The sequence below is a fragment of the Mastigoproctus giganteus genome, chromosome 2, assembly GCF_048544385.1.
Source record: "Mastigoproctus giganteus isolate SK-2022 chromosome 2, ASM4854438v1, whole genome shotgun sequence".
Taxonomy (NCBI): Eukaryota; Metazoa; Arthropoda; class Arachnida; order Uropygi; family Thelyphonidae; genus Mastigoproctus; species Mastigoproctus giganteus.
Window position 1 is genome coordinate 16,588,002 of NC_143576.1, and position 27,392 is coordinate 16,615,393.

Below are 27,392 nucleotides of genomic sequence, written 5' to 3' on the forward strand. Positions count from 1 at the left end.
CCAGCTTAAAACGTAGAAGATATTGGCAATATAGCGAGGCCACTTTGTGTTTTTTAAGCCAAAGCAATTAAGGTTCTGAGGTGTCAGTACATTGTGTCTAAAACTTGCGTATATCCAGTGGTTGATCTGTCTGTTTGCTGCACGAAAAATCTGTTTCTGGGAGAAGAAACCATACAACCCTGAGACCGACAAACTCAGCCACAAATTAGTATACAACGAGAAGAAAGTTCATAAAACTTTCTAGTACCATTGATGGGATTAGAATTTGGCGTTTTGTCTCCCCAGTGTGGAGAAGCCACAAGAGGGGAATATACTATACAGGGCGGACAGTAAATCACTTATGAAGCCTAACAGGCCGAGTGCTTTAAGGAAAATAATACAAAAATACGCTGGAACGTTTTTGGATTAAGGGCGTCGTTTCTCAGATACTGTGCGCGGAAGTTTTATGACATCACATCCTGTTTAAAGCAGTAACCTCACTGTAAGCCAGTACAGCGTTTAATCGGGACTAGAACATTAATACCTAAATTATTGTCCTTGCAGGTGGCAAGTGTTATGATCACTGTTCTTTTGATGCCATAAGATATTTGAAAACTGTTTTTGAACCAGTCGCATCCCTTCAGGGTTGCTGTTTATTCATCTGTGAATGGATTCTTCCAAAACAATAATATGCAGGCGACTAGTTGGTTGGGAAGCTGAGTCCATCCGTGGATGACTTGATGTCCCACTTACAGTGCTTACTTCCCCACCGATAAGGCTTCAAAATGAGAGCCGAAACCCGAATATGCGAACAGCATGCCTTTTAAAAACAGAACTCTACTGCTTCTTCATCGAGGAATGATTTTTAAAATGCGCTGTTTAATAAATACTAAGGCAAGTCGCGGTGGATTGCCTCTACAATATGAGATCGATGCACTTAGTAACAAACTTAATTTTCTCGGTGCTGCATACAGAGTGGGGCTATGCCCTGCTTGTATAATTATGTTTTATAGTTCTCTCTCTGTCTCTCTTAGCATTAGCCGGTTGCCCTAAATTCGTTGAGACAGACAATCGATTTGCAGCTTTATTTTATTTACTTCATGGAATCCTCATTCATTTACAGTATAACTTTAACATTACATCCAAAAATGTCCAAATTCAATTTAAAGCTTCCATCTCATTTACACACGAAATATATTTCATTCACTGGGAGAGAATATTTACTGTACTTTACATAATTCTGATTCATTTATAATACCAACATTAATTAATATCAAAAATCTCAAAGCCAAATCTTAAAGTTTTCTTGCACCTACTTCCCTAAATTGAAAAGTGATATTTATTATAGTTGGACCTTGATTATAACACTGACAACATTAATAAATATTGCGAATCCAAAATTTCAAGCATACTGAATTAAAACTTTTCTCAATATCGGGGATGATATTTTCAAAAGATCAAATGATAACTCGCATTACTGCAAAGTTCCAAAAAACCAATTTACAGCAAACATTTATTGGGCATTAATGTATTGAGAGAGAGAGAGAGAAAATGAGAAGCGATTTCCCATGGAAGCATTTGAAGAATTTAAAATTAATTCTAGATAATCCAAATAGAATTTTAAACCATTTGGTAATTGGTGATGAATGGCTGCTTTGTGACTCTGAACTCAAGTTAAAAATCATGCAATGGAAGCACAAGTAGTACGGTATCTAGGTATCATCGTAAGGAGAGGAGGGTAGGCATGATGACTCGGTTTTTGAGTTTTTTTTTAGATAGATCTAGGAACACTTATACGTATGGTTAAGGGGGCATATACCCTCCCCCCCCGATACACTCCTGAGCATAAGGGATCTCCAAATCTGAAAATGTTTCGAACCCAAACATCAGCTGGAAAAGTATTGACTTCGATTTTCTGGGACACAAAATATTTATTGCTAATTGATTACCATGCACATAAAACCACAATAATAGAGAAATATCAAATGAGACTTATGTCAGAGTTACAAGTATAATTCGGTTAATTCATGGATGTAAATTTGAACGATAAAAGGCCCCCGCCCCCAAACAGCCAAGATATGACCTCAAGTAACTATTATTTATTGAGCAATCTGAAAAAAAAAAAAAAAAAAAAAAACAATCTTCACGTTGAGTATCAAAAAGTAGCTGTAGAAGTCTCGTTTGATGCTCAACTTAGATTTACGAGAGCAGGCTTGGAGCTATACCAATATGTATTTCGTTAATGATGTTAAATTTATTAAATCCTTTGCTGCCTAGGTCCATCTTTGAATAATGATTGTGCAGAAAGGATGAAAATAAAACCCATCAAGGTCGAAAAATCGTAGCCACGGGTTAACATAAATAACTAAACACATAATCATCGCATTTCTATTCACATATTATACAATACAAACAATAATAGATGTCATTATACAGCATACATAATTCATTCAAGTCCTACATTTTCTTCATCGGCGAGGTGTCAAGTTACCATCGGCAAAAAATGAATTAGAATTCACGGACAAGTATCAAGGTTGAGTTTATCGAGGATATTTTTTCGATATAAGCCAGGTTATAGATGGGGTTCCTCCAGTGGCAGAGATCGCAACTTGGGGAACGTCAGCCGTACCAGCAAGAAGTTTTACAGTAACTGTTATTGTAGAGTTTTAGGAGCATCAGCGACTAAGGCCATATTGCTCTGTATATATTGTCTGTAAATTGCGTGTGTTCTTTGGTCGATTTTCTGTTTGCTGGACGAAATATCTGAATTTCCCGGATAAAAAACCATGCTACCCTCGCCTGAGACCGACTAACTCAGCTGTGTTGTGAAAAAGGCCATTAAAAATTCTTCACCTCATCAAATGGACTCGAATTCAGGTCTTTTCCACCCAGTGTGGAGAGGATAGCGATCCTACCAACTGTCCATGAGGGCCAGTAACTGTTAGCCTAACGTCTCTTGTTCTCTTTGCCAGTCTAGAAATATTGATTACAGTTACTAGATCATTATATTTGATATGCAAAGGGTAAAAGAAAAATTAACCTGATTAAAATATAAATTTTTCTATTATATTCCGATATGACTATACAAAGTCAAAGGAGTTTACAAGATAGAGAATACAAGAATCGCCATATTAACAGTCTTCTGAGATGAAACCACGGTCAATTTAAACTCGTATACTATTGTATTCGCGAGTTTGACCACTCTATGCATTGCCTAAAGTGGTGCAAACACATAGAATGAAGAGAAGAGAACAGACTAATAAAAATAATTTACAAATGGGAACTAAAATAGAAAAGAAAGGTACGAAGACCTAGAAAAAGAACTCCAAAACGGGGCAGCATACTGTGATTCACTGCTTATTGCGAAAATTGCTGCTCAAAAACCGTTGTAGTGAAAAGAAGTTTTGAGAAGGAAAAGAACAGCGATGTTCACTTTATGATCCAGGTTACCGTAAAGTCGAAACTCAGTGGATTCCAAAGTTGTTGAGAGAAGAACAGATCCTGGTAGTGAGAACACTGTTTTGAGTACCTATACTTTTTAAGATTTTTTGCAGTGCCTTTCCGTCCATCTATAACCACAGAAGTTGAACATGTGAAGTAAAGTAGGTGCGATCAAGAAGTTTGAAGACTGACTTTGTATCTTGAAATTGCGGTGTCAAAGTGATTTACGTCGTATCGCAACACGTTTGGAGACTCATAGTCAATCTATTGCATCAATCACTCATTTATCTGAGGTCGGTGTGAATTAGCGCACGTTGAAGGGAAGGTGCTGTGTTTCGAGTGGATTTACTGAACAGCGAATCTGCATCAAATTTTGCTTCAAGTTAGGGAAAAGTGCAACAGAGATCTTCGAAATGTTAAAACAGCTTTCGAAGAAGATGCTATGTGCCTTATGAAGAATTTTCAATGGTTTGCAAAGTTTAAAGCGAGCCACTTGTCTGTCGAAGATTGATCCACGCATAGGCTGCCCTTCAGCTGCAAAAACCAATGACTTAATCACTCACGTTCATGTTCTGATTGGGGTGATGGAAAGTTAACTGTCCTAGAAGCTGTTAGCAAATGTGGCATTTCTACAGCATATGTGAATCAATTTTAACGAAAGATTTCGGAATGCGACGCGTTTCAAAGAAGTTTGTGCTTCGCATCCTCACTGATGACCACGGAGAACGGCGAATTCTCCCATGTCAGGATCTTCGCCAACATACTGCTGCTGCTGCTGATCCACACTTTCTTTTTTCCATCATGGAAGTCATCATGGTTGTATAGCTATGATCAGAAAACAAAGGCCCAGTTCTCTCAAAAAAGGACTCATTCTTCTTCAAGACTCCCTCCCCGAATGAAGAAAATCTCGATCAAATGTAAAGATTATGCTTAAGATATTTTTTTAACACATAGGGCATTGTTCATTATGAATTTGTTCTGCATCGTTAAATGGTAGAAAACGGTCGGAAAAGTGGCAATACCATCACAGCACACTCGACGTTTTCAATTCAAGATTTCTTGCAAAGGACTTCATCATAGTGATTTCCCATCCACCATACTCATAGGATTTAAGTCCCTGTTTTTTTTTAATTTTCCAAGCTTAAACTCCCACCTTGAAATAGTACAGAATTGCAACAAATGAGGAAACTATTCAGAACATGGCGCAGGAACTAATAGCAATTCCACATGGAATGCTTCCAAAATTGCCGAAGCGTTGAAATCGGTAGTAGTAGTAGTGGCATATGATGCAAGAAAGCAACTGTATGAGCTTATTCAGCATCAGCCAAAAAAAAAAAAAAAAACACCATTCCCTCCAAATGCCTGTCCAGTTCCTCCTTAAATTTTTTTAACCTATCAACTTCCACAACGACAGATGGAAGTTTGTTCCAGCAATTAACCACCCGCTGGCTAAAGGCAAATTTCTGCACATCTATTCTACGTCTGTCTTTCCTTAATTTGAATTTATGCCCCCTTAGGTTCGTAATCTGAACAAGTGGAAGGATCCCATCAGAATTCAGCGTGCTCAACCCATTCAAGGGCTTATACACCTCAATCAGATCACCGCGCAGGTGCTTAGTCTCCAGCCACTGCAATTTGCAGAACTTAAGCCTCTCTTGGTAAGAGGATCCCTTCATTCCCTTCACCAATCTTATTGCCCTTCTCTGTACTCGCTCAAGCAAATCTACATCCCTCCTAAAATGAGGCTTCCAGACCTGTACGCAGTACTCAAGGCGTGGCTTGACCATTGCCTTATACAGAGGGACAATCACCTCCTTTTCCCTGCTAGAAAAATTCCTATATATCATTGACAAAACCCCATGACCTGTCCTGCAGCCTGTCTGCATTGCTCAGAAAACCTCATATCTGACTGCACAATTACTCCCAGGTATTTTTCATTTTCTACCACCTTAAGTGTAGTACCACACAGTTGGTACGTTTCTCTGGGGTTGCTTCTACCTATATGCGGTACTTTGCATTTGTCAAGGTTAAACTTCAGTTGCCACTTCTTAGCCCATCTTCCCAAATTATCTAGATCCTGTTGCAGTAGCACACTGCCATTACTGTCATTAACAACCCTGCCAACCTTTGTGTCATCTGCAAACTTCGACACTAAGCCTGATATACCTTCATCAATATCATTGATAAATATACAAAACAACAGTGGACCCAACACGGAACCCTGTGGGACTCCACTAATAACATTAGTCCACGAAGAGCAGCACCCATTAATTACCACCCTCTGTCTTCTCCCACTCAACCATCCTTTTATCCATTGTAGCAACTTACCCTTAATACCATTCTGCTCCAATTTGTACAATATTCTTCCATGCACAACAGTGTCAAAAGCTTTCCTGAAATCCAAGTATATGATATCAAAATTATTTTTTGCATCCAGTTCCTTTGTGACCACATCATAATATCCTATCAAATTTGTCAGACAAGACTTTCTCTTAACAAACTCATACTGTGTCTGAATTATTGCTGCAGTCTTGTCTAGATGATCCTGCAATGCATCTTTAACCAGTGACTCCATTATTTTACCCGGAACAGAAGTTAAACTAACTGGTATGTAATTACTCGTGTCGCCTTTCGATCCCCCTTTGTGAATTGGGGATACATTTGCACATCTCCAGTCCGTGGGGACCTCTCCTGAGTCCAAGGATGCTCTCATAATTATGGCTAAGGGTTTGCTTACTTCCTTTGCCACCTTCTTTAAAATAACTGGATAGATCCCATCCACCCCAGATGCTTTTCTTACGTTTAACTTCAACAATTTCTCTTCCACTTTGCTCTCAGTTATTACAAAATCATTAAGTATTTTGCTACAATTTGATAACCTTCTGCCATTTTCAAACCTTAATAATTCCTCATGTGTGAATGTAGATGCAAAATACTCATTCAGTTTGTTTGCTATCTGAGCAGGATCATCAACAGTCGAACCATCGATATCAAGTGGAGCAATCAGATTCATCCCCTTCCTTTTAGAGTTTATATAAGTAAAGAAATCCTTGCTGTTTTTATTAGCACCTTTTCCAAATATTTCTCGTAATCTGCCTTTGCCTGCCTAACCTCCTTTGTGACCTGATTACAGACTAGCTTATATCTGCCATAAGCTTCTGAGTCGCTTGATAATTTACACGCATCCAATGCATTTTTCTTCCCTGTTACGAGTCTCATTAGTTCATTAGATAACCATTTAGGCCTAAACCTTGAACAATATTTCTTAATAGGTATGAAACTTTTAGTAGCATCCACGATTAATTGCTTGAATGCTTCCCACTTAGAATTTACTGTTGGTAACATCGTCAGTTGATCCCACTGTACAGAATTTAAAAGACCAATGTCTTTTAAAACCCTTTCCTTTACCCCTGATGGTAATTATATCTTTAAGTAAATCCCACATCAGTACACTGCGATCACTGTCACCTAGTGGTTCCTTTATCTGCAAATTCTTAATACACGAATGATCACTGCTGATAACCAGATCAAGAGTATTAATTTCTCTGGTTGCCTCTCGAACATGCTGCTGCAGAAAACAATCATCCAATAAATCCACAGTCTTACTAGTGTGTGATTGACCAATCCACAAGTTCCAGTCAATATCTGGGAAGTTAAAATCCCCCATTATAAGACATTCTGATTTACTGGCCCACTCTATTTCTCTGTACAATTGTTCATTGTACTCATTCGAGTCATTAGGCCTATAACACACTCCTACTCTTAATTTTGCTTTCGCAGTGCTTATGTCACACCAAACTGACTCAACAGTGCACTGTTCATCTATGTCAACTGGATGCACTTCTTTTGACTTTATGTTTTTCTTAATTAACAGCATAACACCTCCTCCCTTTCTATCCTTTCTGTACACATTGTACTCCCCAAATTCCCGTTCTGCATTCCTTCTATCTGTGTGACACCACGTCTCTGCGATCCCAACAATATCCGCCTTTGATGTCTTGACCAACACTTCAAATTCATCAAATTTATTTACTATACTTCTAGCATTGTACACATGCAAGTATACATGTCTGATGCTGGGGATTTCAGGGACTGATGAAATCAGTCCCTGAAACCCCCAGCACCCCTCGCTCCAGGTCGCTCCTTATTCTAATAGAAGTTGTGCAAGAATCACCTTCACCTCTGCCTACGGCTACTGTTAAACTATTAGTCCTTGTATCCCCACAAGCTATGAGTTTTCCGACCCACCTAACACTGCCTCGATAGCATCAGCAAATATTCTTGCACCCTTTCTATTTAAACGCATCCCATCCCTGTGGAAGCAGTCTCTCCTGTTAACAAGCACAGACCACGCTGAAAAAAATTCTACCCCTTCAGCCTTGCACATTCCCTCCAGGGCCGAATTGATGGACAAGGCTCTCATGGCGTATTCCCTCCTATCGTGTCTGGGTAGAATTTCAGACACTTTCAAATTTGACACTGTATACGGTGTATACAGTATCAAAGGAGACCACTTATTTCGAAGTAAATCCATTCCAATATCCAACAAGCTTCATCAGTTCCCAAAAAAGTTCGATTCACGAACTTTTTGATCACCCCCTCTTATTCTGTGGAATACAAGGGATGATCAAACAGTTTATTTCGTATGAATTCTATATAAAATTTAAACAGACAGTATTGTAAAAAACTAAGAAGAATAGCAATTACATAGAAAATCCTACAGAAAAACACGAAAGCGTTTCCAGAATGCAACCATAACAGCAGGAAGTCTTCGCATAGAACAGAGATAATTAATTTTCGTAGATGCGCACATGGAGTCATTTCATAGGCCGGCCTACGTTATCAATTACTCATAGCATAAAGACATAAATAATGCAGAGATGTACCTTGTTGCCTCATGAGGGATTACTCTGTTGTTCTCTCAATTCAATGTGTAATATTAACTGGCAGCAGTGAGATAATAATTTTACCGTACTGGTAAAGAATAATACGTCGAGGAGGAAAAAAAAAACATTATGTGTTTGATAGCATTTCACAACAGATACAGTTATAAATATTATGGAGGAACATAATACGCTTCATTATGATCATATAATGCGATATTAAAAAAGCTAGTTCTACAAAAAACTTCGTAGGACTGGATAATTGGCCAATCCTACAAAACAAAATCATCTCATCTCAGTATCTTAATATCTGAAAGTATAACTCTTTTCGAACACGAAATTCAAGTAACAATCACTATATAAAATACAATGCTAGTGAAAATTATCTTCCTTTAAATCATATAAAGGTTAAATAGAGGCTAATTAACCCTTTACAGTGTAAACAATTGGTGTCAAACCAGCTGGTTCATAAATGAATGAGATCTTTTTTATGTCGTTGGCTTATTAATAAACAGAGCGAAGTAACTGCAGTGATATCATCGGATGGAGGATTAACCATAAGGTACAGTAGGCACAGCAAGGCTAGTTTCATCAGTATTCAGTGTTATGTCTGAAAGGGAAATCCCAAGTTCTGTGGGGCAGCACATTGCTATAAATTTTTGACGCTCCGTATGGAGATAAATGTTTACTACAGTCTTAGGTAGGACTAACATTACCATTAGTTGAGGCATATGATGCAAGAAAGCAAGCTTATACAGCATCAGCCAAAAAAAAGGCCTTCCCGTTTCACCCATTCATTCACTTCAAAAGTTTGTCTAGTCCAGCCTTAAATTTATTTAAGCTGTCCACTTCCACAATGACAGATGGCAGTTTGTTCCAGCAATCAATCACCCGCTGGTTAAAGGCAAATTTCTGCACATCAATTCTACAACTGTCTTTCCTCAATTTGAATTTATGTCTCCTGAGGTGCAGAATCTGAGCACGAGGTAGGAAACCATCAGAATTGAGCCTGCTAAAACCATTCAAGGCCTTATACACCTCAATTAGATCACTTCGAAGGTGTCTAGTCTCCAAACGTTGCAATTTGAAGAACTTAAGCCTTTCTTGGTAACAGCAACCCTTTGTTCCACTCACTAACCTAGTTGTCATTCAATGTACTCGTTCCAGCAGCTCTACATCTTTCCTAAATGAGGCCTCCAGACCTGTACGCAGTACTCAAGTTGTGACCCGACCATTGCATTGTAAAAGGGAATAATCACCTCCTTATCCCTGCTAGCAAAATTGCTATATATCATTGATAAGATCCCATGAGCTACTCTTGCAGCCTGTTTGTACTACCCAGAAAACTTTACATCTGACTGCACAATTACCCTCAGGTCCTTTTCATTCTCCACTACCATGAGAGTAGTACCGTACATTTGGTATGTGACTCTGGGGTTACTGCTACCCATATGCAGTACTTTGCATTTGTCAATGTTTAACTTCAGTTCCCACCTCTTAGCCCATCTGCTCAACTTTTCTAGATCCTGTTGCTGTTATTAATAACCCTACCAACCGTCGTATCGTTTGCAAACTTGGAAGATATATCATTAAGCCTGATATATCTTCATCAATATCATTGATAAATACAGAAAACAACAATGGGCCCAACACGGACACCAGGGGGACTCCACCAATAATATTAGTCGATGAAGAGCAGTGTTCATTGATTACCACCTCTGTCTTCTCCCATTCAACCATCCCTTTATCCATAGGAGCAACTTGCTCTTAATGCAATACTGCTCTAACTTGTACACTACTCTTCCGTGTGCAACAGTATAAAAAGCTTTCCTGAAATCCAAGTATACGATATAAAAATTATTTTTTGCATCCAGTTCCTTTGTGACTACATTATAGCATCCAATGAAATTGGTCAGACAAGACATCCCGTTAACAAACCCATGTCTTGTCTAGATGATCCTCAGCGCTTCTTTAACCAGACAGTTCTTTAAAAAGTATATAACGGTGTTCGTCTTGTTGCTACAAGACAAACAGATCAAGCTAAATGGCCAGTCCAACAACACAACATATCACTACACTACAGGACATACACACACCACTGATTAGACTTTATCTGTACTCACTGCCTAACACTAGTTAAATATCCCTTAATTCACTGTGGCAAATTAGCTCCAGTATCACTCCTCTCCAACTTATGCTCAAGACATTCAAATGAAACTAGGTCAAAAGCCTTTCTAAACTGTAAGTAAATTATATCAAGGTTATTTCTTACATCCGGTTCCTTTGTGGCTACCTCATAATCGAACCGGGTCAGTTGGTCGGTGGACAATTGGTCAACAGGGCATTTTTTGATACAATTTATGTATTTCTATAGTGGAAAAAGAGTGATTACAATCCTAATAAGTGTCTTCTTTTCTTTAGTTTATTAATTTCGAATATAAAATTAAAGGGAATTGTAAGTTCAAGCGTTGCATATTAAAATCCAGGACTTAAAATCCGCACTAAAATCCAGGACACTGTTTCTTATAAAATAGTAAGGAGAGAAAAGTCTAACCACATAATGCACATAATGGCATCACATAGCTAAAAGTTACCTGTATGAAAAATCAATAAAAGAAGAAAAAAATTCATCCTGACACTAAAGAAACTTTATATCTGTAGTTGGTGCACTTGGTCACAGAGAGCACAGGTTAGATCTTCCACCTTAGCAGTGGAAGGTCTGGTACAGAGATGAACAAATAGAGATTGCGTGGTAAAAATTCCCTATCACAAGTGAACTTTTAAGGCCAGTAGCCAATGATTGGGACACGTGAGGAGGCAGAAATCGATTAGACAAGTTGTTGTTGGAGCATCAACGACTAAGGCTATTTTCTCTATGCTGGACGAAAACCCCCCGAGTTTGTTTCCGGAAGAAAAAACCATGTTACCCTCGTCTGAGATCGACTAACTCAGCCATGTTGCGAAAAAGGCCTATAAAATTTTCTCATGTCATTGACGAGACTCGAACTCAGGTGTTTTCCACCCGTTGTTGGGAGGCTGGCGATTCCACCATGTGCTACTCACGAGGGCATTACGCAAGTTAAGAAGGCTAAGGTCTAAGCACATGGTTGGGGTTGTTCTGAAGGTTGGTTGAGGAATTCTCCAAGTGTGTTCCAAAATGTTGGTACAGAATCTGGCAGAGGATAATTTTTACAATTTTGACAAGGGTGTCTCGCTTCAATAAGCATGAGTAGCTTTTGTATTCAAGCGCCTGGCCGTTGCAGTTGTCCTTAATTTTAGGAAAAAATGATTATTTATTCGTGGTCCATTTTGAGATACAAAACACAATAGAAATCGAACAAACAGAAATCTGGAAATTCTTATTTATTTCTCCACACAACTTGTGTGAAAATATATTTTTATACAAGTTGGAAGGCTATCATATAAGTGTATATATTAACTTCCTTGATCCAATCCCAATAATTATATATTTCGTTCTTAACAGGCCTTGGCGACTTCCGATTGGGCTGTATTTCATATCTGTTTCCATCTTTAGTCTTTTTCCTCGAAGGGAAATGAGAAAATGGTTAAATAAGCCGCAACAGGATGTCAACAACTACTTTTCATCGTAAGGAGAACAGTCTGTTTAAATATATCAGAAACTCCTGGATGAAATAAGTCTTCATGCAATCAATAAGGCGAGAAGCAATGACAATGCTTGCTTTTTGTCTAAATCACAATCCTAATTACAAAATCCCCGACCTTCTCTGTATAAAGTAAATAAAAAATTAAAATAAATATTCCAATTACTTTTTAATAATTAATTTTAATCTATATATCATTTAAAACAATGACAGAACCACTTTATAAAATAAAACGGTTTCGTGGCAAATATACGATAAAAAAAATCAAATTTAAAACCTGAGGCAAAATTAGCAAAAAACTGCCAACCTCTCTTAAGTTTCTTCAAATCCTCCGGTAGGTCGCGACCCACAGTATGGCTTAACTCATTTAGAGTGGATATTATTCAATCTGGCTTAATAAATTGCACAAATGGACACTCAAAAACAATTAAAATTTCATTATACGCGGACAGTGGAGGGCTGTTTTAAATCGTCGAGGGAACTAAGGTCATGAGGTACACAATATATCGTGTTTCTTTTTTTGACAGCTGACTAAATGCCACATTATGAACAAAGACCTGGAAATGACAATAGGTGGAAAAAAATTGAAATATTGTTGAGAAAAAATGAATATTTTACGTTATACGCAATCATTATTTGTCCAACATTGCGTCCACTGTCCTTAGTATAGAACACGACCTTTCTTTACACATTATTGCTTCATTTTTACTTCATGTTTGTGCAAAAGCACTTTCCTCTTTAAGGTTTCTAAGAGGAACTGGAGATATGCTAATAACATAAATAAAGATCGAAACCATGGGGGATGGTGGATGTGGCATTCACTGTTTCCATCTTACTCGATATTCGCCTGACTTGAACGAGCACACGTGATCATTAACTACATCTTTAAAGATCTTGTACGCTTGTTCAGGTCAAGGTAAGTCAGAATTGGACTATGTGGTGATAATTGTGCAGTTGGAAACCACATAGCAGTAAGTCCTGATCTGGATTGAATCATCATGTACATCTACACAGGTCATTACACGCACACTCCACGTACTGTGCTTTGTATGCTATGTTGCAACTTTGTATTGCATCGAAGTGATTACAGCATGACTGTGTAGACAAATATATTTTCGTTCGATATTTCTACATTTCCTTTAAAAGAGTACAAACACAATTTATAAAATAAAATAAAAAAACACTTCCAAAGTTTACAACATCAATTATTGTTCAGAAATATTTATTTGTACTATTTATGGTAATTTAGTAAATACTGTTTAATCTGACTGGTCCTTTATGGCTGAAAGATTCCCTGTTGTTCGAAGAGTGTGGGTTAAATGGAACATGGTATGCAGCAAATGCTGCTCAAAGGAGATGGCAAGACATGATATTTATTAACGAATTATGATTAAATGCATCACAGAAGCCATAAAAATTGATCGGTTAATGATTTAAAGAAGACTGGGAAGCACCTACCTCAGAATGCGATTGGATTTGATTTTTAGTCCATTAGACTGCATCTCATTGTCGATAAAAGTGGATCTGTAAGCTTAAGGATGCTCTGTAATTTTCTGGTAGGGTAGTGTATATATATGAAAAGCAAATTTCCTTTTATTTTATGTTTTGAAAGTATAATGTTTATTATTATTATTATTATTATTATCCATATGGTGCAAGCTCAGGACCCTGGGTGTGACAAGCCCATACTCACCAGATGTGAGCCCCTAGAGCAAGTGTGTTTATATTTGTCCAATGCACTAGAAATAGCATGAGGTTGACAAAGGTATAGTAGGATTGAAAACTTAAAAGTCGACGTTATACAAGCTTATATTCTGTACACAGTGTTATAATAAAATGTCATCGGGGTCCATCTGGGTTATTTTTAGGTTTAAGCTATTTGTCGTCTGAATTTTTACTATTTATAAATTTAAAATTTGCTTAATCAATTACTTTTCTCAATGGGAAAGTTGTTCCCCGTCCTCGGTTTAGTTTAAAAACGTCATTGTACTTCTGAAATGAAAGAAAACTGATTTTGTTTAAATCAAAAAAGTACGGTAACACTAAGTTCGATTCAAAATTTAAGCCAAATATGACAAAAAAAAAAAAAAAAAAAAAATAAGAGGTCAGGACAACAAATAACCAAAATCTAAAACTAAGTGGATTAGTGCGATCTTAAGAAATTTGAATGCCCTGGGCATTTAAATTTCTTATACAAACAAAACAAAAGAGGAAGCACCCTAAAAAGCTGGCCCCCGTTTGGCTATAGTCCATTTATCTAAATCGTTAAGGCAGCATTGAATTTACAAATAACTGACTTAGGCTACTCGAGGTCCATGAAATCATTGGCTATCCGCGATTACTGATACCTATGATAGGAGAGTCTTATTTGGGCCTACTTCCCCACCGATGAGGCGCCAATTAGTCCGAAACAGCAGTATAAAGAATGCCACCCATTTTAAATAAATAGAAATATACTTCGTTATTGGAGCAGTACTTTTCATTTAAAATGCATAGTATAATACCGAGGCAACTCGTGGTGATGGAACTACACCTATAGACTGCAACTATGGACTATCTTAAGATTAGTATTTTAAACTAATATCGGGGCCATATTACTGTCCCGGGGGGGGAGGTGTTTGTTACAGAGAATTTGCAAATGCATTCTCTTCGTATTTATATTAAGTTGAAGAACTGTGCTTGATACGAACTTACTGGTTTAGATGTTTCTTATTTAATTCTCGAGCATGGTTGATAAGAACCACTACGTTGATGTTTTGTTATTGACTGAGGAGAATGTTCGCTCTCATTTGTTTATAAAAGAGGTTCTTTGGGTTGGGCTTTGCCTCAATTGGTATCTTCAGTAAATATATATTCGTGAGAGGATCTTTGCATTTTCTCGTTCTGCCATTACAGTTTTCTATTTAGAACGAAATTGTTTTTGTCATCATACAATTTGTGAGTAATTTTGTACTCAATAATCTTTGAAATAATAACGGGTATACAAATAGACGTGCGCAGCCTATAATTTAAAAAACAAACACTATCGCGTGTATCCAACCGTCTACTGAAGCACACCTGGTGGCAAGAAGAGATAAGTAATGAATAACATTTAACTTTCTCTCTCTCTCTCTCTCTCTCTCTCTCTTGCACGTGGGCAATAAGGAAAGTTGGTGAAAATACGTAGTTTGGTTTTTTATGAGGAGATAAACAGGTGGAAGATATTCGTATTTATGAAAATATTTGGTATACTTCAGGACGTCCATGCATGGTCAGAGAGTTTTGCAAGATGGGTACTACACAAATATTTGCGTATTTTATGGTATCACGTGGGTTCGAAGCGTTTTTTTAATTAAAAAATCGACAAAAGCAATTCAGTGATTGATTAAACAGAAAATTCGTGCCATTCTCATTCCCACAAGATTAATTTGCTTTAAAGTTAGCCAACTTATTCCAATGTTTGATAAGTGATCTTCATAAAGTCTTCTTTATTCTTAAGATTTAAGTCCTCAGGTTCGTGGTGTCTCAACTAGGGACATGAACCAGGAAGGAGAACAGACCTCCATCATTCATTTTACTCAATCCTTTCAGTGCCTTATATATCTCAATTAGATGCCCGGTTGTCAAACATTGCAATCCTCCTTTTATCTCATTACTTTTGCTAATAAACCATTCTCTGAGATTCCCCATATTTTTGAGCTTGCTTTCGACTGTAAATATCGATGAGAAGTATCAACTCATGGTCTTTCCACTCGACAAATTAAGGAACCTTATTGGATTTACTGCTTTCTATTCGTATTCGTGTATGAGTAGAACTCCTTATCCCTGACCTTGGCTCTCTTTACTAATGCTTTCTGACAACAGCTTTTGCCCATCAATGGCTTTGTTGAATATTCTCTTATAATGCTCACAAGAATAGAAATCACGTGACTGTCTGCAACTGTCGCATGCTTGTTTCTTTTGTATCAAACCTTTGACCTCATCTGTCATCCATTTTGGCATTTGTTTGCGGATGACAGCAGACAGGTGCGTTGCCCAAACATGTAGTAAAGGTCCGAGTATGCAGGTTAACAGAAAGATTAGTGAGTCAAATAACAACCTAGCACAACATTAGTAATCAAATAGGTATCCGAGAACGCAAAACTAGTCGTAGCTTGTCACAGATGGAGTATCATAGTGGATGACTGAACCGGTTTCCACCCCTGTCAGCGAAAAAACAAGAATGTACGATTATGAACCAGAGCCCTGATCCTGGTCTATAATCTTACTGAAAACACATTGGTCTAACGAATTCCGGGATCCTGCTAGTTCGAGCTAATGGAAGGACCACAACATGGTGACAACTGCATGAGTCTAAGGACTCATCCTACCAACTGTGAAAATGCAGGGTGGTGGTAGCGGCTTAATGGGGTGTGGGGGCGTTTTCGTTGTGCACATTGGCAGAGACAGATTAAGGATGAAATAGGCCTCCGGCCATATTTAAATTTGAGGCCCCTTTAATATATATACTATATACATATATATACTACATAGGTAACTTGTTAGACAGTTTTATTCATCCATACATTGATACCAAAACCAACCCAAACTATTATATTAGGCCACCAGAACATTCAAATTCATATGCCGTGCTGTGTGTCATATATCTTATGTCTGTTAATTGTGTGTGTTCTATGGTCGAGTTGTCTGTTTTGCTGGACGAAAAATCCCAGTTTCTGGGATTTTTGTATATCTACGCCTGAGACCGACTAACTCAGCCACGGAGTGAAGAAAACCCATTAAAGTCACTGGGTTCAAATCGCGTCATCGATGGGATTCGAACCCAGGCCTTTTCCACCCGCTGTGAGGGCGACGGTGACGATACCACTGTGCTATTCGCGCAGACACCATACATTGATACATATTTTTTCTTCATTCCTAAAAAACCATTATTATTTAATTTGAACATAAAAATGCTTTGTTTATGTCCTTAGTTGCCAATGGGCCAAAATTATTAGAAATTTTTGTCACTACTTTAGAAAATATTTACACTGAAAATAAGGCCCCTCTTCGGGTGAGGCCCCCAGCCATAGCCGATTTGGCCATAGTGTTAACGCGGCCCTGCACATTGGGACCCTTGATGCAAGTGGAGCAACCTTTGGATGACACAGGCTTAATTTTGAAAATTGTTTCAGATCATGCACATCCCTTTATGGCTGCAGTTCATTCAATTTCGAAGTGATTTTTGTAGTACGCCAAAAAGAACTAATTCCAGGAACATGAGTGTGGATTCAGCCTCCTATCGTGGTCTTCCCAGTCACCAGATATCAATCGAATTGACCACCTGTGATATCAAGTGGAACTAGCTCTTCGGAGTACAGATCTTCCACGGTTCAATTTATAACAACTCTGGGAAGCATTTATTTAACGTGATCCAGCATCTCTGTGGCACGTTTTCCAAACCTCGTCGTGTCAATGCCACGGCGAAACTCACAATGTTCTGTGGCCTACTCCTACTAGGCAGGTGTGAATAATAAAGTGACCACTTAGTGTATCTCTGTGACCACTTAGTGTATATGTTTAATGGACGTTGACACTGCCGGTATGTATTCTACCACACTGGTTACTCACAACTGAGTAATTGGTACGATTCATGTAGGAGAACAAACTGTGCATGTCAGTGTTTGCATATTTTGTATTGTTTAAAGTCGGTCATATTTTTAGGGTACAAATTTGAACATTAAAATGCTTTGCCATAACAACTTCGGCCACACACATCAATCGAACAGAAGCCCTTTTTCCACACGATATGAGAGAGCAGCACCTGTCTATTGAACCACTCTCGTGGGTCTTTCCTTTGGTCTGATTTGATCGACTCTGACATCTTCTGGTCGATAAATTCATCGCTCTCTCTGGATATTCTTGTCTCGTTCTTGGAAATTTTTGGTTCATTGACTGCTCGAGCCAAATAATACCTGTTTAAATGGTAATTCTTTTCATACTAATAGAAGCGTGCTATGCCTGTGAAAGTGTGTGTTCAGGGACCAATTTCATGTTTGCAACCCGAAAACTGGGGAATAACCCATGCAGAAAAATTCACACTTCCTCCATTCTACATCAGCTATTTGCAATCCCGATCGAAGAAATGCTTTCAGAATTTTTTGAGTCTCCAAAGGGATTTGAATTTCCAAACGTGTGATAAGCAGCAAAACCACTATACTGCTTTTTTATCTTCTTTATTTGAAAGGATTTCATTGAAGCTAAACAAACACCAAATACACAACGGCCCAAAGTTTTAAAAACCTCGGATCTTCAGCAAAAAATTTTTGCGCTGAATAGCTAACGATTTATTTTCCCCAAAGTAGGCAAATTGACCAAAGAATACAGCAATACTATAAAACCTTAGTTGCCTTGGTGCTTACTCAAAAACAACCGAACCCAATCATATATTCATTCTAAAGCTGTCCCTAACTGCATGATTGTGATTATCATGACTCCAACTTTTGTGTCGAGAATGGGGTGATTGATTCGTTGTTAGCTAACAAAGTACATTATGAAATTTGTGCTTGCACCAGCAGGAGTTCGATTTCATTAACATATGGTTTTAGATTGGTAACCATGGCGTTGATCTAACAGCAGTCACTGGTTCCCCCCCTTTATTTCAATCTCCCGGAAAACGGTGTAATGTATTATCAGTTTTTTTATGACGTTTATTTAATCCATATTACTTCTTCCACGTAGCTCCATTAGTAAACATGCGTTGTTACTGCGTGAACACACCCAAGGCCATCGACTTCGACCAATAGCAACCCAACACGACTGAACAAGAAGACGTATGCAATCAACACACTTCAATTTTTAAGATTAAAAAAAAAAAACATCGTGTGTTTGTCGCAGTAATGAATGCTACTTGTACGTGACTGAATGTGAATACAGTTATTGATTTTGAACAGGACTATGTCTGTGTGCGTGTGATGAGTACTTTGGTCTATTAAGAGCAAAGTACTTGTAATATAAGATTACTGGAACTCACCTTTAAAGGTGAGTTCCAATATCCCTATATTTTGCATGACTTGCATTTGGAAATCAATAATTGACGCGGATTATTGATTTGCAAATGGAAACAACTCCCTAAAAAAGAATCATAAAAATGCGATCACTCTGCATTTAATTTGCTAAGTATGCAAATTATAAAGTGATCCCCTGATATTTTTGTATATTGCAGTAGTTGTAGGGTTTTAGGAGCATCATCGAGCAAGGTCATATTGCTCTGTGTATAGTCTGTAAATTGAGTGTGTTCTGAGGTCGATTTTTTGTTTGCTGGAATTAAACATGAGTTTCCGGGAGAAAAAAACTACCCTCGCCTGAGGCCGACTTACTCAGCTGCGTTGTGAAAGAGACTCATAAAAATTCCTCACATCATCGACGGGACTCGAACTCAGGTCTTTCAGGTGTGGGGGGGACGGCGATTTTACCAACTGTGCTACCAACAAGGGCATAATTTTCGTTATCTACATACTAGTAAAATTGTTAATTCACTCACTGGAAGTAAGCAGCAAAACTTGTACATTTGGACCATGTACAAATTTTGCTGATGGTCCAAATGTACATTTGAACATCACAATAAGGACCATGAGCTAATAGTTCATGGTCCTTAATGTGTTGGACCATTTTTTACCCGAATCATCTCACCGAAGCAAGGGAGAGGGACTTTCTTCTCCCAGGTTATCGGTCCCGTCACGTGGAGGCAGGAGAGGTTCCAACCAATGACCAAGTGATTAGAAGAAGAAAGCAGTGCGTTGCAAGCAGAGACTTTGCTAGCGGGGAAGGCAGTAACGTTGCGAGCGGTCAGCAGTAAAGTTGCAATAGGAGGAGGGTTTATGAAAGAACTAGGCAGTGAATTCCTGTCCGTTCCCCACTGTTGATGCTGTCTAGTTACACGCTTTTAAGGATTACACACACCACGTGACCTCTGTGACAGATATTTTTCCATAGATTATTGCGTGTAGAGTTCATGGTCCTATAAAGAGGCCAGGTAAGGTATCATATATCCAAAAATCGGTTATATTTGGCTATATGAACAACAATATCTTGAATCACGACGTTCTCATCTACAAGGTACATAATTCGAAATTTATTGACAAGAAATTGCATTAATGACATTAGCCAGAATAAAACAAGTTAAATATGAAAGTTCGTACTTGCATAATCGCTTCAGCACCGAGTTTCGAACCTATCGAGTTTGGATCATCATAAAAATGATGACCCATATTCTGCAGTAATCATGCGGTTTGCGTTCGTTACTCAGAGAATGTAAGTCACGTTATCACACTCTCCTCTTCCTTTCCGAGAAGGCTTGTGTCTTTCCTTCAATGTCAGTTAAGTCATGCATAAAGAATTAGGATAAGATCGAAGCGTTGTAAGAATTATTTGTCATACGAGAGGATATAAATTGCGCAAAGAAAACAGTGACAAAGAAAACGGAGATCATAACTTGGTCATGATCTCCATAGTGATCGTTATAGGGCGCCTCTGCCACGGGTGCTCACTATGAGCTAATGAAGTTCACCTCCATTTAACAAGGAGGCTGCTGTTATTATGGCACCAGTGATCTGTAACCAGTGAGATATGCTCAGTCAAACTATCTCAACTCAACGTAAACAGGGTTGTGTCGTTCCGCGCATAGAAATCTAGCGTTTCATTTCGAAATCTAGGATAGGAATAACTCGTTTAGAGTGATTTAGGAAAACATACTCCTCTTTAGGCGTTCTCTGCTCGTATAGCAGCAAAGTGGGTCACTTTATTAGCACACCGTTTCTTTCTGTCCATCTTTAGCGTCTTCCTTTGTTGCCATAACTGGCTGTTGTTAGTAACAGGAAGTGGGTGGAGAAATTGAACATCAAACAAAGCCCAGATGACAGTTATCCCCTGATGAAATCAATTCCACAGCAGTCTACTCTCTTATATACCAGTTAAAAATAAATAATAATAATAAAAAACGCATAAAGAACGTGATTTTAATTGATATGCATGATCCCTCAGCTGTTGGCAGGTGTTTTTGTCATGTTTACTACCTCTAGTTTTATTTTTATATATTTCGGTGGCCACATAGGATCAGAGGAACTCAAGCAAAAACAAGAGGAACCAACAACAGTTCCTCTTGTTATTATAACAAGAGATAAAACAAGAGGAACTCAACTAAACAAGAATATTAAAGGACACAGATTCAAACTATGGGTAGCTCTGTTTAAGTTGTGTTTTGGGCAACGTTTGGTGGACCCTGGGGAATACCATTCCCAAAACAAGAATAAAAATTTAGTTTTTATCATCGGGAGGAGTAATCTTTATCGGCATTTCTGGACGAGTTCTTTAGATAGTCCCTTAACGAAAGCCAAGGAGGATTAGCTCGGCTGAACGAGCAGGCAACTTGCAGGTAAAACGGCTACTAATTATTCCGTTATTTTTAAAATTGTAGTCACCGGCTGTTCAACAGGATTTTCTTTATGTGCAGAGGCTTCATGCATGAAGATGACCTCAGCTAACCAGGAACGTTTTTGAAGTGCGGGAGAATTTTGAGTTGAGTTAGAGTGCATGTCAGTCACAGAGTATTTTCTTTAACTCTTGTTAAACGTTCTTTTCTAAATAATAAAAAGAAAAGTTACTTTTATAACTAAGAATAACATACAAATATTAAAACTTGTAATAAGAGGCCATTAAAGAAGTTAATGGTATTTTATTACAGGTATTAATAACCTTGGGAGAATCTTTCGTCGATATTCAAAGGATTGTTCATATGTTCAGTTAAAAATCTGAAAAGTCATAGTCTATGTTGTTGTTGTAGTAAGATTTAGGAGCATCAGCAACTAAGGCCATATTGCTCCGTGTATATTGTCTGCAAATTGCGCGTGTTCTGAGGTCGATTTTATGTTTGCTGAACGAAAAACCCGTGGTATCCTAAGACCGACTAACTCAGCCATGAAAAAGGTCCATAAAAATTTCCCCCATCATCGACTGAACTCGAACTCAGATCTTTTCACCCAGTGTGGGGAAGGAGCGATCCTACTAACTATGCTAGACATGAGGACCATAGACAACGATTAATAGAACTTATTGTCTTTTAATTAATGATTAAAAGAGTGAGTTCTATCGGACCATAAAATGGATACACTGCAGGCGCTCTTTCAGCAGCCTCTGATGCCAACAGCTGATGAGTAAAGCTATAGGCGCAGTGCCGAAGGATGTTTTGCAATACTTGGCTAACTGTTCTAACCACATACCAAATATTTCTCTGTAACAGTATTCACAAATGCTTCGATGAGCATCTTCAGTTGTTTGTTCCTCTATTGGTACATCATCAGTGGTAGTACAGTTAAAGAACTAGTGGCTTCCAGTTTCGCAATCATGTTTCCAACCTCATTAGCAGAAATTTGCCTTGGAGTAGTGAATCCATGCAACAATATTCTTTTTAATACTTCTTTTGTAGCTTTGGTTACAATCTTTCAGTGACCAAACTGCCATTTAAGAGTATTCGGTTATTTTATAGGCGATAAGATAATTCAGGAACTGTACTGATCATTTTTTTATTAATGTTGCTATGATAGTATGAAACACAGCATGATTGCAATGCATTAATTAAAGATATTGACTTACAATAGGATGGTATTGGTATGTGGCCAAGGGAATAAAAAGAATCTTAGCCACCGGGAAGAGAGTGATCCATCAATCCCTCTACATGGCTATTAAAGACAGTAGACAGGTGTATTGTAACTTGCAATGCATAAACTGATTGTTTACATCAAATAAAAATCCCTAGTGTAAAAGAAAATACAAGGAAACTTTCAAGGGACGGCTAGAACCTGTTTACACCGAAAGGATAAGCTTAAACTGCTAAAAACTAAATAAGTGGAGGAGACGTCAAATTCTTAATACAGCTATAAGGAAGTCACAGAAATTGGACACTAACCAGAAGTACTTGGATATAAAAGACACAATTCACCTATTTAGTAATAAAAATAATGAAATTATAAATAAAGGTTTAGAACGTTTAAAGAGTTTTGCGTGAAGAAACTCTTTCTGCAGTCTAAGACTTTTTTGATCCTAAATCCTACATGTACACCTACACTTCGCATCTCTCATTATGTGAAATTAATTCACAACTGGGTTGTGAATTAATTAACACTGGGTTGGAAAAAGACCAGGTGAAAGAAAATCAAATCTAATCTTTAGACTTAAGTATTAAAAAAGCATAAATGAGTGAGAAAGAAAGGGAAAATTGAATTGAAAGGAAACATTAACTTCAAATTGGCTTCAGATGGTGTTTATTTTATGGACATTAAAAAATGATAAAACATTTTTCATGCCAGATACTTCGCCTATACCAAAGCCGAATTTTTTTCTCGAACCGGCCCTGATTGGAAAATGGTGCCCAGTGTTCCATGCACTCTAGGGGTTAGTAAAGAGAAGACTTCATTGTGCAAAATTACATCTGGAAGCCACAAATTCACTGCCATAGTGAACCGCTTATCGCATGGACAAAAGAAAGATGGTACCTGTTTGCTTCGAGATACATTGCTCCACTTTCAAATAACATCGCGTGCTTATAATACACGGTTTCTGTGGAGACGGGCAATTCGCTTTTACATAGATTTTTGCCATGTAGAAATTTCTCGATCGCTTTTCGTTCTTCTTTTAATATGGGTGCAGACTAAGCGAAAAAAGAAATATTGACACAAGTTATGGCCTTGACTTTGAAGTAAATATGCTGGTGCTGTTTAGAAGCTTGAACGAAATGAAAGATCTCATTTTTGTTTTTATGCATGCAGTTGGAGAAAGCGAAGAACTTATTGCTTTTTAATTGTACGTTCAGATGTACGTACAATCAAAATGTTTATCCTTGGCTCCATGGATAAATTAATAACTGAATGCAGCAAGAGGTTTATGATGTTTGAGGCACAAGCCCTGGTTTCCGGTATTATAATTTGGAGAACCATGACATTTATTGCACTTTTAAAATTGTTCATAACATGGCAGACTCACCGTTACTTTTGTTGCGGTTCTGTTGCAGTATCCTACGATTTAATGAAAGGCACCTTTGGAAAATCGAGAATTTCCTTGGAAAAAATAAAAGCTATTTCACCTTTAATTGGCTCTCTTATATTTTATACTCCTGTACAATTACGTGACATTTTAAGATGTTTTATTTTCTATGAGGGGAGGAATTTAGATACAGGGGACCCGTGGCAATGGGGGATATCTCGCTACCACTGTGCTAGTGGAGTAGGGTGATCGATGGCATTTCTGGATCTTTTACTCGGCGTATTGATGTGTTAACACAAGTGGCTAGTATCACACGAATTTTTATCATGGTTTTGATTGATTATTCTCAGTTATCATTTATTTTACTTATTCATTTATAAGTAACTCAGCTATCAAAAAAATATTTAAACTGTGGAGTTTATGTATAGTTATTTGAACCTTTTTTTTTATTGAGTCAGTTATAGGTTTTATCTCTTAGGGCTTGTGTGTTAAGTTCCTCTGTACCCTACAGTAAAAATGCTACAGTGTGAATTTGCATGCCGCTCTGAGTGAAGAATATATGTGGATTGATGTAATACAGAAATCACGCATGGGCTTAGCCTACTCCCAGTTGTCCTCGAAAGCTTGATCTTTATTTGAAGCCCCCATTAACTTATACTTTGATAGCACCACACCATAAACTTTTGTTTATAGTCATTTTAAAGTATCCATTACATGTATAGTTAAGTGCTTTCTGTATTAACGGACCAAGTGAATAATAATAATAACGTTCATAGCCAAACACTCATAATTACGCTTTCCATCTGCTGAATTCAGCTTAAAATTTCATCCATCTCGCTTTCTTGCTCACACACACCGCAGATCGTACTTCATTTAATTATTTGCTGGATGAAAAACTGGGCTTTCTTGAATGAAACCAGCAGACCTCGCCTGAAACTGAAAAAGAGTTTCGTGTTCCAAATAGAGTCATAAAAGTTCCTCCCTATCGCGCTAGTCATACCCATTTTCAGCCAAGTGGGCTAACGGATACGTATATTACAAGACACTACACTTAAAAAGAACTCACAGCTGATCTGGGATCAATGTTCACTTCATCGCTCTATTAAAAAGCGACTGTCTTTATCTTTTATTATTACCGCGTTCGTTATTGATATAAACGCTCTCGCCGCACAAGGATCTGAGAGCTGAAACATAAATATTCCAATTATCCTTTAAGAGTGGGAAGTGGAACGTTAGAATACAACCTGCTGCTTGGATACACACCGTTGATCATGGAATGTTATACAAGAATTTGATGTCTCGGAGAACTCATATTTGACTGCGAGTTTGTAAAGAATGCAGGCAAAGTTAAACAGGATGTGTAATTGAAATCGTGAGGGGAGATTAGAAATACACGAACTGCGTTAATGGCATACTTCTGGACTTTATTTCACCAGCCTCACGACATCGTTGAGAAGTTAGTAATATTGCGTTTGCCATTACTATGCTTTTAGAACATCTGCTATATTGAAAAGTCTCTGCTGCTTCTGGAGTTTCCCTTTGATTAGCTCTTAGTAAAGATGATATTTCATCAAAATCAATGTAATTTGTGCTCAATAGCAGATGGCCAGAGTGGGATAAACTCAAAAGATTATCTAGACAAATTCCTACCACTAGGATAAATCTATCTTAGTTTCGAATGCATATAATACGTATTAATTCAGATTAAGCAGACTGCCAACGTGAACTGTTTTAGTTTTATAGAAATTGCTACTTCTACAAAATTAGATCACGCCATGATAGTGAGTATATTTATGCGCTTCACGCCTCACGAATCTTTGGAATTTTAGAAATGAAGGTTCCGATGAGTCACTGCAACTAGGAGTACGTTGTTTGGTAAAATTTATTCAATAAACACTGTGTACAGAACGTTGGGGATAATATCGACTTTTAATTCTGCCTGTTTCTATAATTAAGGATGTGACGCACGTATTGTGTGCGCCGTGGACTTCTGAAAGGTTGGAATTAAAAAAGTAAAGATTAAAAACAAAAATATGATGGATCTGAGTACGAGACAAACGCTGATGAAGAGATTGGTACGTGGAGTTTTTTGTCACTGAGCAACAAGAGTTCAGACACAAACCAAAATGGCGTTGTTAGGGGCGTGCTTTGGTATTTGAAGCTGATGACATTTTAGGTACATGCAAAGCTGCAAACTTAACAGCTGATTGCAACACTGATGGAATATTCACGCAGTTGATTAACTGTAGTGCTCACGTGTTTAATTATTAGTTCAAACTACTTTTGTGAGCTGTGGCTAGCTCCATCTATTGTACAACATCTGAGCTAAATATGTGCGCTATTCAGGTACAGTATTAACTCGTTGCATACCAAGGATGTCCATGAAAATTATAAATAGTTAAATTTTCGCTAATTCAATAAATAAAAATATTTTAACTATAATTGCCCTCTTGTGGGCAAACAAGAAACTAGCTAGTCAACAGTTAAATCTAGAACAGAAGCTTCAAGTCATATAAAACCTTTTCACATGACTGAGTTAGTTGGTCTCAGGCGAGGGCACCATAGTTTATTCTCATGGAAACTCGTGTTTTTCATCCAGCGAACAGAAAATCGACCACAATTTACAGACAGTATATACAGAGAAATATGGGCTTAGTGGCTGATGTTCCTAAAACCCTACAAACAAAACAACAGAAGTATTGACGTGATGTAAAACCAACAATGTCATCATAAATTCACAGGTACATACTACATATGTGACCAGAATATCAAATCCAATAATTTTAGACTTGAAAATGATACCTCTGCTTCGTTATTATTATTTGCAGTAATAGGAGGAGTATTCACTGATTTGACAAAATTATGGAGAGATCAAGATCTGCCTCTAAAGACGAAACTGAGACTCACTGATTCCTTAATTTTTCCAGTTGTCACTTATGGATGTGAAGGATGAACTCTGAAAAGAATTGATAGGAACAGAATTGAGGCATTTGAAATGTGGTGTTTCAGGAGAATACTGCGTATTTCTTAACTGGATCGAAGAACAAATGAAGAACAGGCATAAAATTCTTCTTCATAGCATCAACAGAAGAAAACTCAAAATTTTTGGACACGTAAGGAGGGAAAATTTTCTTTTGAAGAATATAATGGAAGGGAAAATCGAGGGGAAGAGGTACAGAAGACCTGCAAAGGTGGAAGGATGGGATCAGTGAACTTCTGAGCATGACATTTTGCGATGCTGCTCGTAGAGCACATGACTGATGCAGTTGGAAGCATTTGTTGGTGGCCACAACAGCTCCTCAGGGAGCTATGCGACTGGAAGAAGAAGAGAAGGAGTATCTGTGATGTATTATTACAGAAAACTTTAAAATCTGGCATTCTCGAGGATTGAAACGTGTCGTACTTTAGAGAGGTATATCTAGTGGTTGAGTACTTTTAGAAGAGCATATTTAAGCATAATCAACAGAACTTA